Raw genomic sequence first — 19,178 nt, 5'->3', positions numbered from 1 at the left:
TGGTATAGGATCAAAATGGATGCAACTAGGATCCTAGAGATTAGATGAAAAACTATTGATATGATACAGATGAAGAACTGGGATATATGATATGCAAGATGGAGGTGTGTTTCCAAATTGAAAGATTGAGTGATGTAATTAAGCTAAGATGAAGAAGAGATATGATAATGCTATGAAATTGATATGAAATTAAGTTAAATGGTAATCTAAAGCATGATGTAATCTAAACTATGATGCAATTAGGATGACCTAGATGCTTGAGGGTGAACAATTGGAGTTCCTTGATAACTTGCACATCAAAATAACTATAATATGGATACAAAATATGATCGATGGATCCTAATATTGAAAGAAATGGGCTTTAGTTTTAGAGAAAATAGAGAAATGGATGGCCAAGATTGGGTAATCTCAACAAGGCTAGGATTGAAAGTTATCAATCCATGAGGGGGATTCAATCCAATCCCAAGTTGACAAATGTCACCTTGAAATGGCTTGAGAGGATGCTAAGCAAGCGTTAGATGCTAAGTAAGCATCAGGGATAACCTCAAGAGAATATATCATTGGATAATGCTATTATCCAAGGGAGCATGCTATTGTCCAGGAGGTAAACTCTCGTGCAAAGTTGAGGGGTGGCCAAAGGGACAACCATCATGGGATAGGGTGATGTCTTTGTAAGAGGCATTAAATGCCTTCGAAGACTTTGGAGGTTAACTTGTTGGAAGGTAGATAACCTTCAAGGATTTTGTAAGAGCCTTGCAAGTTCAGAAGACTCAACAAGTTAACTTGTTGAAGAAGGTAGGTAAAGTCTTCAACACATTTTGAAGACTTTCCCCAAATTTGGAGAAGTGACTCCCCCAAATTTAGGGATGTGAAATGATTAGAGGAATTAGGATAGTTAGTGAGGGAAGAGAGGGGTTCTAGAAGAATCTTAACATGCTAATGGAAAATGTAGGAGAATGCAAGTGGAGGGAAATAGGCATTTTAGATAAAATAAAAGATTTATTTTAGCCAAAAGAAGTGCAATTTGCATTTGTAGGATTTTGCAAGTGGGAGGGACTATTCACAAATAAATAATGATTTATTTAAATGCAAAGGGATTTTAATCAAAAGTAAATCTAATTAAAAGGGAAATGGGGGTTTTAATTAAATAAATAAGATTTATTTAATTAAATGGCTAAAGGGTACTTAATCAACCCTTAGTTGAATTAATATGTTAGACTAGAAGAAAATAATTTTAATCAAATCTTTAATTTGATTAATAGGTTGATTGGAAGAATAGGGATATTAATTAAACCCTAGTCTAATTAAAAGGAGAATAAATAATGATTAAATGAATAAAATTGATTTAATTAGTTGTGCAAGTTTTATGTGTCTACACTAGTCAACAATTCTATTTGATCCGCCAAGTTGGAGCCCTCCCAATTATTAAAGATTTCTTTGAAGTAAGAAACCCCTTCTTTAGCTAACTCCTCTAGCTTATCTACAATTGAACCATCCTCTTTTCTAATACTAAGGATTATGTTTATTCTCCTCCTCACTTTGGTGTTGGCGTGAATTTTTTTTGAGTTTGTTTCCCTCTTCCAACCATGTTTCTCTGGATTTTTATTTCCAAAAGATTTCTTCTTTGGCTAGCAAATCTCGAAATTCATAAAGCAACATCCTTTCTTTCTCGTAATGGTCTGAATCCATTCCTACCTTGATAAATTCTTCATTACTATTGTCAACTCATCCTCAATCTCCTTTTTCTTTGCAAAAATATTTTTGAAATGTTCTCTACTCCACTTCAATAGTTTTTGTTTCAGAGTCTTAATTTTTGAGACAAAACAAAAGAGTTTCAACCCTTTAAAGCTTTCCTCCTCCCACTATTTTTCAATTAGGTAAAAAAACTCGCTATCCTTCATCCACATATCCTCATTTTTAAAGGGGCTATTAGTGGGTCTCTATTTTTCAACAATGGTCGATATAACTAGATAATGGTCAAAGCCTGTCTGTGCCACTACATAGGAGTTCATTTCTCCCCAAAAGGATACCATATTTCTTCTAAAGAAAAACCTATCCAACTTCTCTACAATCTAACTAAAACCTTTTTGACGATTGTTCCATGTATAAATGCCATTCTCACACCTAGCTTCCAAGAGACTGTTCCTATTCACCCAGTCTCTGAAATCAATTTGGGGTTGCAATTCCCTCTGAACTCCACCTTTCTTCTCAGAGAGATGCAAAATGGCATTAAAGCCTCCTCCTATAATTGTATGCAAGAAATCATTATTGTTGACATATTCATTAAATTCACTCCATAATTCCCTTTTTTTATTTGTCTAAATGGGTCTATAGACATTAATCAATCTAAATCTAACACCACTATCGATGCTCTTTATATATGCTTCTATCCAATTACTCCTCTCTAGAAACATTTCAAAATCCACCTTCCTTGGATTCCAAAGAATAACAATTCCCTCTAAAGCTCCATCTGCTTGAACTACCTTTACCTCCTAAAGCCCCAAACCCTTCCTAAATCCATCCATCTCCTCCTTGTTTAGTTTAGTATCCTGTAATAACACTACCTCTACCTGGATCCTTTTAACAACACACTTTGTTAAGAACCTCTTGTTAGGGGTATCAAGGCCCCTAACGTTCCACTTTAGCAACTTCATGATTCTTTCCCGGAAGGTTCTTCCCCTTCCCTACATTCAACATTATAGTTATCTTAGTTTGGTCAACAACAAACCCATCCTTCAACTTGAGTTCAACTAGGGATTTCCTTCCTCTTCGTTTCCTTGATATTTTTCCATAGTCCCATGTTTCTTGTTGAGGGCAGCATTGACATAACTCCAAACACTCCTCCCCACCATCTTCTCCCTCCATTATAACATGGTTCTCTACACCTAGAGGGAGATCCTATTCCATTTCTTCAAACCCTTCATTTTCCAATACACTCAGGATCATTTTGAAATTTGCTATTCTCAACTCCCCTGAATCCATGTTTGCTGATGGAGATAAGCCTAAACATTTACAAACTACTTCTAACTATGTAGGTTTGTTTTCAAATCATGATTCCTGTATAATTTTTCTAAATTCTTGCTCTTTGTCTGCATTCTCTATTTGGAGATCTTCTAATGTCTCTCTTGACTTATGAATCCCACCCAACTCATTCTATGGGTCCATTAAAGACACCGAATTCCCATGATTTATAAATCTCGTCCTCCCTTTCTCATCAAGGAGAGACATTTGTAAATTAATTTCTTCATTAAGAGCCTCACTATCCTTCTTTAGTTCATTAAGTTCTTCTAAATTCATTACCCTTATGTCATTTTGATCAAACTCTAAAGAAACCTCTTGATTCCTCTCCAAATCTCGACTCATACTTTGTCTTGAGGCCTCTAGAGATCCTTCTTTACCATTGACATCTAAACTTTTATCCTTTACTACCTCTAAACTAACTCCAGGAGCCAATTGAGCTATTCTATCCTCTGGATTGATATGAATACCAAGCTCATTCACCCCAGCCCCTATGACAACTTGAGAATCAACCTCAGTCAAATCCTCTGGTATCTGTGTTCTTTCTCCTTCTGAAACTCCAATACCCTTACCCTTAATTGTTCTTTCCATGTCAATCCTCTATTCCTCTTTCAAGATTGTGGGATCACCTATCCCATTAATGTTAGAAGAACTCCCTACTCTCATGACTTCCCTCAGTAGACATTCCCGGGATTCTATTATTCAACACCTCAACTCTTTGCCTCCATTGGCCAATCTCAGACAAAATTTCTATGTCTTTGTAAATCCCCATGTCCAAATCTATCTATACAAACATGTTAACAATTTATCTTCTGACTTTCCATTAAGAAAGTCCTCTTCTACCCCTAAAAATGCACCCAGAACATCTCAAATTCTAACTAGAGATTCTTCATTCCAAAACTCTGTCGGGAGACCAACCAAACTATTCCAAATAAGTTTTTTTGCTAAAAATGTGTTTATAGGGGTCGAAGCTAGGGTTCCACTTTAATATATAGAAACTAGATCCTTTGTAAAAATCTGGAAGTCCATAGAGAAGCTCCATCTTTAGATTTAAATCTATGAACTGTATTAAGAAGAAATCATTTTGCAGAGGACAAATTATCAACTTGCCTGGAAATGATGCTTTCCACCACTCCATGATTTCCTCTTGCGACCCTCCTATCCTGCTCCATTTGATGAACATGGCTCTATCCTTCAATTGATCTGTCATTTTCGTCACAAGGTTTGGAGGTAGAATAATTAGCTTACTACCAATTCTCTTGACAAAGTGATGATCTAATTTCTGCTTCGTTCCTTCTGTGAATCGATTCTGCCTGAAACCTCCTCCTCCCGATGTTTTCTTTTTTCCATTGCCACGTCCCTTTTTGAGGCTTATTCAAAATTGGACTTTTTGAATTCTCTTGTGCCCATATTGCGTTCCTAAATACCCCCCATATGAGCCTTCAACCCCTCTCCATTCCAAGGATCACCATACCTCCAGTTAGGGTTTGTCATTGATTGATTTCAAAAATCACTTAGCCTTTTTGTCTTCGATCAGAATCCTATTTACTCCTATAACTACTCCATTTCCTTGAGAATTAGTAGAATCCAACTTGCGCCCCCATCTTTTACGGATAGGTAACTGGGAAGTTTCATTTCTGTTCCATGATCATTGTTGCATAGATCATTGGGCCTCCATAATTGTAGAGAATTTTTTAAATTAAATTAATTATTCTAAACTAATAATTTTAAAAAGAATATTGGCTATACATTGTAATTATAATATGCTATTTAAAAAAATAAATCTTTTTTTTAATATCATATCTATACATCTATATGAAATTTATAATGTAATAAAAGGTAACAGTTCTCTTTAACATTAACAGAGACACTATTACACTCCAATACCTCTCCTCATTAATTTAAAATATCAATTTCAAAAAATACCAATTTCAAATTATTTATATAAATATATATATATATATATATAATTTAACATATACATATTTTTCACCACCGTAGATTGAAAAAAAAGCCCTAAACCTTATATTTAAATTTCTTGTTGAAAGCCCTAATTGGACCATCTTTACATGATGCGTTGTTATAATGTCCTCTGTTTCTGCGATGCAAAAATACAACTATATAGTTTCCTGAAACATGCAAGCAGATAGTAACGTTATTCATTGACTGGCCTCCATTTTGTTCGTTGTGGATGGTTCGTAACAGTCCTAATGGCCTTTTTGTTAGATTATACCGTGGCTGGGTGGTTTCTGTTTGTAAGTAGAAACTTCTCTGCAATCTTTAATCGAAACATATCTGCATTTTTTATTACTTTTTATCCTGAAGATCTTGATATTTTCTTTATTCATGGGTGGGAAACGGTCTGTTTGCGGTGATGAAGACCTTAATATTTATGTCTGGACTTCTGAGATAAATCAATGAATGGATCTATATCTTCTGAGCATTTCCAGTCCAATCCAGGTTTTGATTTTTCCCTTATGGTATTATTCTTAGTTTTTATGGGTATAGCTTAGCAGCGCCAAGATTTTGAATGGCATCATTTACCATCTCTTTTGCATCGTATTCAGTTATGCCTCTTGAGTGGAACTGGTGTGCATTGCATTAGGGTTAAATGTGGTGCCCAGAATGACAAGGGTAGGCTTACCAGCACATAGCAACTTGTATTGCCATGATGCCAAATGGTTCTACCCACACTTATCTTGTTACACTGGTATTTACTAGTGAGGTTTTGATAAATGGGCGATTAGGGTTTCTTGCACCTTTTATTTTAGTTTAAGATGGAAATGGTCTTTGTGATGAAGAAAGCAGACGGGCGGACAGAACTGATGCCGTGTTGATTGTCTGGTTGCCCATTTAGGGTTTCTGAAAGACCTCACTCATCGGAAATTTTTACTGTTTATCCTTTTTAATGAGTTTTGATGGCATATGATGTTAAAATCTTATTCTACACACTGAAATCCCGGTGTAGACAACCGATCACCTCTGACAAACTGATGCCAATCCCAAATTTGTAATGTATTTTCAATAAGCACGTGGTATCAAATATTTTAGGAGGCGAGTCTGTTATTTTGGTAGTTTGTTACTTGCGAATGCAGTTAATCATGCTTTTATCGCTTTATGTCTGTAACTTGAAGGCGAAATCACAATGTTTTTCTTTGCATTCTTGACCGAAACATATATACCTTATGAAAGATTTTCTATTTAGGTACCCAGTCTAACCTTATTTTGCACAGTCCAATTCTATGTATTAATACAAACTATACATAAGAAAAGGCCCAAGGCCTATCATTTTTATTATTAATACTATACATAACAATACAATTGCTTCAATAGAACGTCCGTTTCAATTGTACAGCGTCTAAATTAAGCTAAGCAATTAGAAAGTAATTTGTATTTAGGGTAACCCTTTCTTTTTCGAACAGGTTTCAAGGAGTCCACATTAAATTTTTCGATGTAATCCAATTGTACTTGTAAGCTAAACACTTTGATGTGGTATCATTATGTCTCTATCAGCTCCTAATTGGCCTCAGTATATATGTAAGCTAGACTCTTTGATCTTTGATGCATTACCATTATGTCTCCACAAGCCATATGTATCATGGAATGAGATGAGAAACTGTTACACATATCAAAAGATGGTGAAGATTTTCATTGTGTTATGGGGTGTATTGCATACCTATGTCCGTTTTTGGGTTGGTTGGTTCTTTGTTGGTCATTGTGTTTTTGGGTCCCATAGATTGCCTGGCCTTGTGGACATTATTAAACCACCGTCCACTCCTTTAAATGATTTTTGATATAGTTTTATGAAATTATCCAAATTGGAAGAGTTAGTATCCTCCTTTTACTTGTTCATTTCGCGGCATTTGACCATTACTGAGCCAACTTTCCTCTCAAGCCTGCATCCCTGAGCCACATATTCTGAAACTTGAAGGAAAACTTTATAGGCACCTTGTCAAGGGGTAACTGGAGGTGGACAGAAAAGTGGTCAAAACCTGTCCCGATCCCCGATTGTGAAACCTTTCCTCCTATTTGTTTGAGTAAAAATAAATACCTTTGTTTGGTCCCACATCCCTTAAGAGTTTAACTCAAAAAAAAATTGAAAATGACTACACACCTGCGACACGAGACAAATCCATCTTTCCCTCATTGTTGAGTTTGGCATTCAAATCAACTGCTGTTAATATCATTTCCTTGTCTAGATTTACAATATTTTGAAGATGTAAAGCAAAACTTGTCTTTTATAAGTCATTGCGATTGGGCTGTATACATTTACTACATGAATTACTACATTCACATTGATCACCTTGAGTTTAATCAACTGTCAGTGCTGATTAGAGCTATCTTGTTCACCTTTGATCTCTAGTGTATTCCAGATAATACACACTCCTCTAGAAGCATCCCAAGTCTCTTCAACTGCCCTCTCCTACTGTCTCCAATTCCTCATTATCTTTGAACTACATTCCACTGCAAACACATTGCTAAACCTTCTCTAGCTTGATGAATATGGCGCTTGATCATGCCCCAACATTCCAAATACTTGCCCTCATGGTGAGCTAGTAAGAGATATCCCCTGCTCTAAACTCAATTTCATTTGACCCTTTGCATTTATAACAATCTCTTCTCTCTTTTTGTTGGTTTTCTTACCCCTTTTAGCTTTCTTTTGTTGTTTTTTGAGGATTTGTCTCCAATTTTTCTAATTAGGTATCATTTTCTGACTCAATGCAGTGTTCGATATTCTGAATCGATGTAATGTTCGGTCTCATCTTGAATCCGCTCTTCCCCTAATGAGTTCTCCAGGCCTTCTCCCAGTAGGCTGAAACATGTTTCCAAGAGCTTGGCTAGCTCTCAGCCCCTTTTCGTTCCTCTCCTAATGAGTTTTCTTTCTCCACCTTAAATCATCTCTTAGATCTCCATAACACTCCTATTTCCTTCAAGCACTCTTGATGCATCTTTCCTGGCTCTTTGGATGTTGTCTTATTCTCTGGAAAAACTTCTTTCACCTCGTGATAACTCATTACCTCTTGCTGGGTCTCCTTTCGAACGACCTATACTTGATTGCTCGGGGTCTGGGCCTGAGGCCTCTTCTTCAGATTGTATCCTATCCACTTCCTAATCCATGTTCTTTAGACATTCCTACCTAAAATGACCCTTAGACCAACCCTTTGGTCATAACATTAGTTCTTCCTCCATTTCTACCTTTTGGTGCCATATATCTTGCTATGATTTTGATTTCGTTCAATAAAGAAGCGAAGGGTTTTGAATTGATGCATATTCTTGCCTACATCCTATGATTCCTATCCACCAAGTTTTCACCGACTTCCACAAGGTGCCCATCTTGTTTCCTATAATGTGCAAAGTTTCCATATCCTAGTATTCTGATGGAAGGTTGCAAGGCCTTGTACAGATTGGAATCTCATTGATGGACTGTTTCAAGGGGTCTATGTTTAGTTCCCAGTCTTTAATGAAGATACCAGTTCCCTCCATAATGTATGGTCCGTTGTTTGAGGACTTGCCTTTTCATTTTTTCAACTGGGCATTCAACCAGAAATAATTCTTTAGGTAGCGACTTAATGCCTACCCTTTTGTAATTTCGGTCACACCAACTTAACTCGGTAATGGTTGGCTAATCACCCCCCATTTAACAAAAAATGCTACCTCTTTCTTTCTTTTTACTATTCACAACTGAATGCCGCTTGAAGCCGAAGTGATGATTTTTTCCTTGGCCAAATTTTAGTTCTTTTCCTCTGTTTACCTAGTTAGAGGGTTTATCTCTTCATGATATGAGAAAATCGCAAGCTGGCCATTTATCTCCCATATAAACAGTTGTCCACCTATCTCTGTTCTCTCCGAGAATGTAATGTTGCTCCACCTCGTTGTTCTCAAATTTCCTTTGCCGAGGTACCTAAGTCCAGGCTTCATAGCAATTCCAAATTATCGTTGGTTGTTTATGATCTCTAATCGACCACCTATACCCTCGGTCAGATACTTATTTCTCTTTTCATTTCTAGTTCTTGTCTTGTCTTGTCTGAACCAGTTTTGTCTCCTTTGCACAAATCTTCTACGCTGATGGAAGACCTACCTACTTTTATCCTTTCCTAAACCTAGTATCCCCTCGATCACCATCCTTCCACCTTGTGTCTAGGTCTCGTTTAGTCATCCACTTTATCCACCCATGTGTGAATTCCTCACTCCATCCCTTCAGGAAATTTTATTTAAAACAACTAATTGGAATAAATTCTATAAAAAATTATATAGTAAACAATGTCATATATATATAATATATATTCAAAACCTAATAAATACAAACATTTTTTTCCTCAAAAGTGTAAACTTTATTATTATTTCCATTCTCAATGACTAAATTATAAAAAATGAAAATTTGATTTTATAAATGTATATAAACATAATTTAAAATGACTTAAATCTAAAAAAGTTTAATAGTATGTTTTATTATTTCCATTCTTAATGACTATAAAATATAAAAAATAAAAATTTGATTTTATAATTGTATATATAAGTTAAAATGACTCGATCTAAAGAAGTTTTAAATATGTATATACCTTTATATATGTATATAGGTTGGGAGGTTGCTTGTCACTAAAGGAAGTAGGTGGTGGAGATTGGGACATTAAAAATCATAATGCTACTTTAGGTGCAAAGTTGATTTGGAAAGTATAAGGAATGGGGAATTGGAATTGGTGAAGCTGTTTAGGTCATCGGATTGGATTTAGGATGTTGATAGTGTTGTGGATTTAGGATGTCCTAAGATGAGGTTGTTTGGAGTGGATATAAACTTAGAGAGTATTAAACGAAGTTGGGTTATGATATTCAATCTATGCGGCCTAGGAAGTTATGCTGGCATGCAAAGTGTTCTTCCAAAGGCAGGAGAAGATGGCCATTCAAGGGACAAGTATGTGTAGGTTGTTTTCTTTCCAATTCCTTCTACGTTGGCTCTCTAAGGAGGCTAGGAATATCTTGAAAGAAATAAATAGGAGAATATTCTAGGACAAATCCTTGATGATACTAGAATTGATTTGAAAGATTGAGGAGGCGATTTGTGAAGTGGCAAATTTGAATCAAAGGAGGAAGAGAAATTTTTCTCCAATCAATCTGATTTTGATATCTTGAAGAAATGGAACAAAATGAAGCATCCAACTCAATTGTCTCTTTATAAAGGAATTAAGAAAGAGGAGAATGGTAAAATGGAAAGCTCAATTTCCATGGTGCGGAGAAAGGTAATCCAGGGTGAGTAGGGACAAAATGAACATGGAAGGTGTGTGTGGGGGTTGGCTAGGAAGGCTGGTTTGACAACGAACAATGAAGCAAAATTCGAGGAGCTAGCTAGAGGTCTACATTTATGTGTTAAGAAAGGAGTTTTCGAGGAGCTAGCTAGAGGTCTACATCTATGTGGTAAGAAAGGAGTTATGAACTTGGAAGTAGAGGGAGATTTGATGATATGTATTAATGTAGTCATTAAAAGGGAAATAATGCATTGGAAACTCAAAAAATGGCTGAACGTGATTTTAGACCTTTTTGGACAAATGGAGAATGCAAGATTCCCTTGTGTGTATAGGGAAGCAAGTTGGATAGGGTGGCAAACTTGGGGGAGGGTTTGGATAATGGTGAATATATTTGGTTGGATGACTTGCAAGAGGTTCTCGTAGAGATCGTTAGGAAGGATAATGATGGTGACTTTGTGTAGGGAGAGGACATTAGATTCAAGGCTTTTGTTTGAGAATGCAGAATTAAATCTTTTTATTTTTTTGGTAAGATTTGATTCCTCATGTAGAGAGGTTAGTGATTGGCGTTGGATCTTGGTAGATTTAACTTGGAGAAAGGATGAGGTCCATAACATTTCGACCCTCTCTTTTAAGGATAGAGGTTGGCCTTCTCAGAACAAGTTTGACATCGCTCGGGTTGGAGGAGGTTGATGCTAAGTTGAAGAGGCTCTTCTTTGTGGTGGCCAACAACGCTATGTTGCAAGCGATAAAGAAAGTGTTGAGGATTTTCCGACTACAGGGCATGTCCACGACGAAGTGATTATTGGTGCTGAGAAAGAGGATACACAACTAAATGGTAGTAAACTACAACTAATAATATAAAAAAGTTACTGTCCAATCCAAACCCAAACTTGAACACTATAAAATGCTCTAGAAAACCTGTTGACTGAAAAACAAGTCATAGACACCGGTTTAGAGAGATAAGGGTGTAATCCGACAATTATAATTTCAGGATAGATTAAGAAACTACTATCAAAGGGTTGTGTCCCTAAAGGGAGGTATGAGTAGAGATAGGATAGATAGTCGCTAAGTGAATAGGATTAAGAGTAAGAGAGATTAAGGTGATAGATAAAAGATATACATAATAAAGGAGATATAAAGAATGTACGTTGCATTATAAGATATTTCTTTTTGATTAATTAATTAGATTGGATCTAGAATTCATCTAATTGCCACCTTAATAGGAATGCCTCCGAGGTTATAGACTATAACTAGCAAAAATGCTTTGGGAACAATACTCCTATTTGTCTCCTTCAAATTTCTTGCTAACATTGGTTCTGTTGCTAGGACCTTGGTTAGGTTTGTTGCGGTAATGTTAAGACAAATTTTCAAAATTCAATCAAATATTGGATAAGAAGAATAAGGAATGTAGATAAATTAGTAAAAACTCTATTCTCTTGACATCTACCCTATGAGGGGGGGTTAGGCTCCAAGGGGATTGGGGATGGAAAGGGGGAGAGTGTCTTGGAAAAATATGAAGAGATGTGACTATTGAGGAAACCAATTAGGTAATTGCCATGCCAAAGGAGATAGAAAGAATACAAAAGAGATCAAGGAGTAAACAAAGACAAGGAGATTAGGCACAATGGCTAGCCTTAATCGAGAGGACAAAAGACTAAGATAAACGATGGAGAGAGAGGAGAGACAAAAAAGAAGAGAAGAGCGCTGTAATAAGGGTGTTGCCAAGTGTGTCGATGTGGTTGCAACTAGAAGAAGAGGAAAGAGATATAAGAGATAGAGATCAAAAGAAGGTACTATAGAAGTTATAAACTTAAAATTTGATGAAATGCAAGAAATGGGATTGAGATTCAAACAACAATTGAAGGATTTGATAAAAGAAAGTTGTTGACAAGATCTAGTAGTAGCAATATGGCTCCCACCTCGGCACACCCCTCAGTATTTTAATACTAGCACGGTCTAGTTGGATGATAAGTTCAAGGTGCTATTACAGATGTCAAAAATAATTAGTTAATTTAAGTGTAAAAAATTTAAGAGGAAGTAATAAAGAGAAAGAAGTAAATAATCAAGAGTTTAACAAAGAGGTGTGACCCGAAGAAATGTGTTTTACAAATCAAAGGATGAAAAGAAGTCTTGAAGCAAAACTACCCCCCAAACTAGAACCCATACCTAGCTAGCAATAAAAGTAAGAGAATTGAAATAGAGAAGACACTAAAACAAAAGAGAGGATAGAAGAGTAGGGAGAAGAAGGGCATAAGCAAACACAAGCAACATATACCTTGGAGTGAGATCCTAGGAGAGGATTACTTTGACATAAAGCTAGAGAGAGATAAGGGTAGAGAAAAAAAGCATTTGGTAGTTCATTTACAGTTATCATCAAACGATACTATGAAAAACCTTGTAGCATGGATACTTGGAGTGGATACCACTTATGCCAAGCAACATCGCTTTATTTTAGAATCAATTTGGGAAAAGATTGGGAAATTCTTGGATAAGGAAAGACTTTTGGTCTTTGTCAGATCAATGAGAGATGAAGAATTGGAATGGTACGTAAAGAACTATCACAAAAATTCTGAAACATTGGAGAAAGTAAAGACAAAATTTTTGTTAAATTTTGGGACACCAAAAGCCTCCAGAGAGAGCATAACAAGAACGAGAATTTTAACTTAGGGATCATCCTCAGTTAAGGAATATGATAGGCGATTCAAGGAGGTATGCAAAAACTTAGAAGAACCTCTAACAAAAAAGCAAAAAATAAGTTGGTTTATTTCTGGATTAGACCAAGATATAAGAACTGGCTTGGATGAAAGTGATTTATAGAAATACACATGTTTAATTCAGATGGCCTACCAGATAGAGGCCCATACATGGAGGAAACCGGAGAAGGATCGAAACATTGAATTGTTAGAGAGCTTACAGGAACAAATCAAGAAGCAAGCCCTACATCAAGGAATTAGGTCATCTAACCATGAGAGAATTTGGTGTATGTATTGCAATAGTGAAAGACACATCCAAAATGATTGTCCCAAGGACAAAGTAAAGAAGACACTTGCTACCACTAGAGTAGTCAAACAAAATATAATGTATTATGCCTATTGCCAGGATTGCAACTTACACCTCACTGACAAGGAGGAACTTGATGTTGTTCAAAATATGGTTGCCGTCAGGAGGACATAGATGATTTCAATTCCAAGATCCTTGCATGGCAAGATAATCAAAATGTGTGTGTAGCACAAGGTAATCAAGGTTATTAGTATGATAGAGATTCTAATTAAAGAGGAGGCTAAGGTAGAGGCCACAAAAAAAGAAGAAAAACAATGCTACATGTTTCAACTGTGGGAAGACAAGACGTTATGTTGGAAAATTGAGTTGCTGTGTTGTGTTTTTATTGATGTCACTATATGTTGTAGTGGTTTGAAAATGAATATTTTGATGTTGTTGTGTGGTTTGGTAGTGATATTGAGTAAGTTTGTGGTGTTTTCAAAAGATTGGTATAGTGGAAATTTCAATATGTAGAAAACAATATTTATGCAGGTGAGTATTTAATGTCTCAGTGGAAGAATGCTTTGCGTTTTTTCGGCATGTGAAGATTATGGAGTGTGATTTTGAATATAATGTTTATGATGTGTATGATGTACTATCAATTTTATAGGTTCTTTGTTGCTCAGAGGGTAGAGTTGGTTGTTGTTTTTGACAATGGTTGTCTGTCATAATTGGTTCAGAGAAAGCTTGGTGGTTCTTTGATTTGTGGTTTCAAGTGTTGCATATAACGATTTTCAGTTACAAGATAAATATTTGAGTACTGAAACTTCTTCATTACAAAATCCAAAAATCGGACATATCTTCACTGCAAAATTTGGTTTCAACATATTACTCTGCTTCTATCCACTTTCCTCATCTGTCAAACCATTTGTGCTTTCCTCCGATGATGCTAACTTAGAAGGTAAAGGAAAGGATAAGGGGTATCCATGTGGGTCGATTTCAGCATGCTCAAGGAGTTCTGAAATGACATCAAATTTTGCTAGGGATAGTGAATATAAAGATTCACCAATGAGTTGCCTATTGAATTGGATCCATGATCTGAATGGTGACGAAGATTGAAACCTTAGGCCATTAATGAGAGAAATCCAGAGGGACCTTTGAATTGAATCCTCAAAAAGTAAATTTCTGTCAAACAATCCTCCCATCCACTCTGTTCCCACAAAATATTGTACTCGGTTATTTCAAATAACAAAATGTTCCATGTGTACAATTGTGGATGGACAAAAGAACCAACTAGAAGTTTGGTTATTCTAGTTGACCAAGATAAATCCACAATAACTGAAGCAAACCAAGATGCTAATGCACTTAGTAAAGAAAAACAATTTGCTTTGATCCATTCTTCACCAAGTATAGCTAAGAATGCATTATGAACCTTGTAACACAGAATGAAAAAAATTGAATTCAAGGAAGTTTGCTGATTAGAAGGAGAGACTTCGAAGAATTGTCCAAATAATGACATCCTATAAGCCATATTCAGACAAAAATTTAAGTGCCAATGAAAAAGAGTAAAGGCTTGTTGATACCTCCAATGATGGAACAAAATGGTTGCTAACAGCAACATAAGATGTCCCCAAGAAATTCTTGGCACTATGAGGTGAAGATTAAAAACCCACTTCCAAACTGAATGAACCTTGAGATTGCTTGTGAAAAACTCCAATTTCTCGGAAGAGAACACAATTCTGACTGAGAAAACAAACTTGGTACCCATAGAATGTGAGATCACACAATAGATTGCAATCCCGCAGTTCCTAGGGAAAAGACGAGATTACAATTAGCACCTATGAAAATGCAAAACAGAGGACCCTGACGAAGAGAAGTACCAATGAGAAAGAGCAAAATTTGAACACCTGTATATTCACACATATGTATTTGCAAAAAATCTGAAGGAGTTGCTGCCAATGTTTAGCCATTGAGGTAGTCAATTTGTGTCATAACATTGTGCGAGTGTGTTACTTAGCCGGAAAAGTTTGCACATGCTAGTGAATGAGCACACAGGGTACAAAGTAAGCGTACTGATCGTGGAGAGTCGTTAGCATCACACAAAGGACTCTATCACATTAGTTTCAAACATGCTAAATGTCCATGTGCAAAAAATTCATATCAGTTAACACATTTTTTTTTCAACTTTCTGTATGTAGAGTGGGAAGATTATTTTGGAGCTTAAACATAAGTAAAGGATCGTCATGAACATCCTCTTTAAAAATAAATGTTTCCCCATGAGATAGATTACAACCTTGATTGGCTAAATAATCTGCTACAACATTAGCTTCCCTATAGCAATGAGTTATAGAATACTGTTCCAATTTTGAAATGATAGTTTTAGTCTCCTACATGATGTATTGAATCCTCCAATTTGACCCTTCTAACTTCCTGCAAGCTAAGATCGTGTTCATGGAATCCTCTTCTATTTCAACTTTCTTTAGATGTAAAGAAATTGCCGCTCAAAGACCTAATAAGAGAGCTTGCACTTAAACAACATAGTTTGTTCCATCAAGGATTCTTGCAAAGCTCCCTTTAATGAAATCCCTCGTGTGATCTCTGACTACAAAATCAATTCTAGATACCCTAAATTCCCCTTTGTTGCTCCATCAAAGTTTAACTTGAGAAAAACTTGTGATGGCACCTTCCATCTAATTTCTTTCCATTGAATAGGATTAATCATGTTAAACATTAAACTCCCCTTAAATGACAGAGATAAGTTATTCCATTGTGCTAGAGCTAAATTATCCCATGATGTAAAGGGGTAACTCAAATTTTTATATTTTATGACATGAGCCTTTATCGCTTCTACTATTGATAGCTCCATCTTTGAAATCAATATCATTAGATTCATTCATTAAGATTCTTAGATTTCTTTCCCACCAAATGTTCCATACTTACACAACATGGGCAATAGTCCATATGCATGCAAAGAATGAATCACAGAATAGAGTGGGCCACAAATCAAAGATTGGTTTTAATGAGGAATATAGAGGTGCATACCAAAGCAATTTTGATTTAAGCCACTCCCAACACTGTCAGGCAAAAGAACAATTAAGAAATAGGTGATCTAGTCTCATTAGCTTCTTGACAAAGAACACAATTGAATGGTTGTGCTATGCCAAGTGCAGATAATCTAGTATTGGTTAACATTTTGTCTATGAGTGCAAGCCATAAGAAAGCTCCCGCCTTTTGCAAACCTTCACTTGCCCAACAAAAAGAATATCTTCTTAAAGGGATGCTATTCTCCTTTTGAACTAGATGCTTATATCCATGTTTTACAAAATAAGAACCTAATGATGCTAGTAACCAAATGAGCTTATCTTCTATATTTTTGTAGTGGATAACTCTTCTCTTTAACTCTGAAAGTAGGGCTTGTCTTTGGTTCAAAGGAATGGTTGCTAATTGAAAGTCCTTCCAAACTGCCCTTAGAACACCTCCTTGTTGAAGAGTGAAGTAGTCTTTAATCTTCTCACTCCAAATCCTCTTAAGAACTGTTTTAATTTCATCAAGATCAACAAATTTGCTCAAGGGGGGAAAATCCATTCCACAAATCTTCCCAAAAATTTGCCTTGCAACCATTATGAATAATCCATGAAAGGTGAGGAAGAAAAAGATGTCTACAAGACAACATAAAATTCCACATCTAAGAACCCCTTGGAGGATTTGCAATTATAAAAATTATTTCCAGCTCAGGAGAATCTAAATATTTTGCTTTTAGAATAGCAACCCACAAGAAATCATTTTTGTCATAATATTTCCACAACAATTTGGTTCTTAGAGCCTTATTCCGCTTGTCCAAATCATGTATACCGGCTCCACCAAAGCATTTATCCATACATACTTTTTCCCAGGCTAACAACTAAATTTTGTTTTGAGGTGCCTTATTACCTTTCCACAAGATTTTTTTATAAAATAGACTCTTTCTGATCTAATCACACTTGGCATTGGTAAGACTGTCATAATATAATTTGGAATTGTAGCCAACGCCACCCTGATAAGTAGAATTCTCCTGGCAAAAGATCAGCGATTTTTCCAAGATGAGATTCTACTTTGAATTGAGGACACAATATTAGACCAAAAAGATTTCTTATTTGTTCTTGCAAAAAGAGGAATGCCAAGATATTTGCAAGGAAGCGATTCTTGTTTGAAGCCTAAAGCATTTGATAATCTCATAGTAATCAACTGAGAACAATTTAGAAAGAAGACTTTGGATTTTGATGCATTTATCTTTTGACCTGACACCAAGCAGTATAAATCAAGCACATCTTTGATTACTTTTGTTTCTCTCATAGAGGGGTCTCCAAATAAAATGGTATCCTCCGCAAATAAAATATGAGTGACAACAATATTTGATTGTGGTAACTCAATGCCTCTCCACAAGCCAATAGAATGTTGTGATGTAATCATTCTACTGAGAGCCTCAACCACTATAATAAACAAGGATGGAGATAATGGGTCACCTTGATGAACTCCTTGAAAAGGTGAAAAGAAACCAGCTGGGCTACCATTAATAAAACTGAAAATTTGGCTCTAGATAGACAAGAGAGGAGCCATTTATGCCATTTTAAATTAAAACCAAATCTAATAAGAACTTGGTGTAAAAATTGTCAGCTGACCTTATCATAAGGCTTCATCATATTTAGTTTAATCACCATCGCTTCTTTTTTCCATTTTGTTACAGAATGAATAACTTCATGAGCTACTAATGCGCCTTTTGAAGTTTCCTTTCCCAGAACAAAACCTCCTTGCTGCTGTGAAATAATTCTGGTAATTAGCTTTGCCAATATAATTGAGATTGATTTTGTGACAATTTTGTAGATAGTATTACACAAAGCTATGGGCCTAAATTCTGAAAAAGATAATGGAACAACCACTTTTGGGATAAGAGCAATATAAGTAGTATTGAATTGTTTCAACATATTGCCATAAATCCTAGATTCCTCAACAACTCGTAAAATGTCTAACCCCATAAAACTCCAACATTTTTGAAAAAATAAAGTTGTATACCCATCAGGTCCCAGAGCTTTATCTGGATGCATAGAAAAAACCACTTATTTATTCAATCTTGAGGGAAAGGTTTCATGAAGTCCTCATTATCTCTATCATTTACCAGGGCAGGAATACGCTGAAGCAAATCAAAACACTTGTTTGACAAATGTGGATCTGAATTAGTGTCTTTATCAAACAAGTTAGAAAATAGTTGCACCTCCTTTGCACAAATGGCTTTTGTATCAAATAAGAGATTCCTTGAAGAATCCTTAATTTGAAAAATTATATTACTGGCCCTTTTCAATTTAGCAGAAGCATGAAAATATTTTGTATTTCTGTCACCATCCTGTAACCATAATTCCCATGATTTTTGCCTCCAATAGATTTCCTCTTTTTGAAGAATGTCTTCTAGTTGATCATTCAATTGATTCTATCTAATGAAGGAAGCTTCATTTATACCATTACGAATGATCTCGTCATTAAGAGTTGCAATACTTTCCTCAATTTGTGCTTTTTGTTTGAAAATATTCTTAAAGACATTTACATTCCAGTGCTTAATTTTTGCTTTTAACCATTGCAAATTTCTAGCAAATTGAAACATCCTTGAACCTAGAAAAAAGGAGAATTAATCCACCAATCTCTAAGTAACGAAAGGAATGTGATATCCCGAAACCACATTTGCTCAACCTTGAAGGTCTTGACTGATTTACGTACCCATGGATCAAGATAAGTTGTAATTTGAACTCCAAAATGATTTGATCCAGTAAGAGGCAGGATTTGTGCTATTGGAAGACCAAAATTGAAAAGCCATGTTGGATTTACAAAAAATCTGTCCAATCGTTCAGCAAGGTTAAGAAACCAAAACACCTATTAGTCCATGTAACATTCCCATTAATGGGGATACAATCC

General features: G+C 35.7%; 1 long non-coding RNA gene and 1 other non-coding gene across 2 annotated transcripts; both read left to right on the top strand.

The window, feature by feature from the left end:
* Positions 1-5,088: 5,088 nt before the first annotated feature.
* Positions 5,089-5,893, top strand: LOC131040369 (uncharacterized). Its single transcript, XR_009104822.2, has 2 exons — positions 5,089-5,273; positions 5,399-5,893. It is a non-coding gene; the product is annotated as an uncharacterized LOC131040369 (long non-coding RNA).
* A 42-nt stretch (positions 5,894-5,935) lies between these two features.
* LOC131040415 (small nucleolar RNA R16) lies at positions 5,936-6,019 on the top strand. The gene has a single exon (XR_009104857.1). It is a non-coding gene; the product is annotated as a small nucleolar RNA R16 (small nucleolar RNA).
* The last annotated feature ends 13,159 nt before the right edge of the window (positions 6,020-19,178 follow it).

Source organism: Cryptomeria japonica, chromosome 7, assembly GCF_030272615.1.
Source record: "Cryptomeria japonica chromosome 7, Sugi_1.0, whole genome shotgun sequence".
In the NCBI taxonomy this organism is placed as follows: Eukaryota; Viridiplantae; Streptophyta; class Pinopsida; order Cupressales; family Cupressaceae; genus Cryptomeria; species Cryptomeria japonica.
Note: the sequence above shows the minus strand (reverse complement) of the source record. Positions and strands in the feature narration are given on the sequence as shown.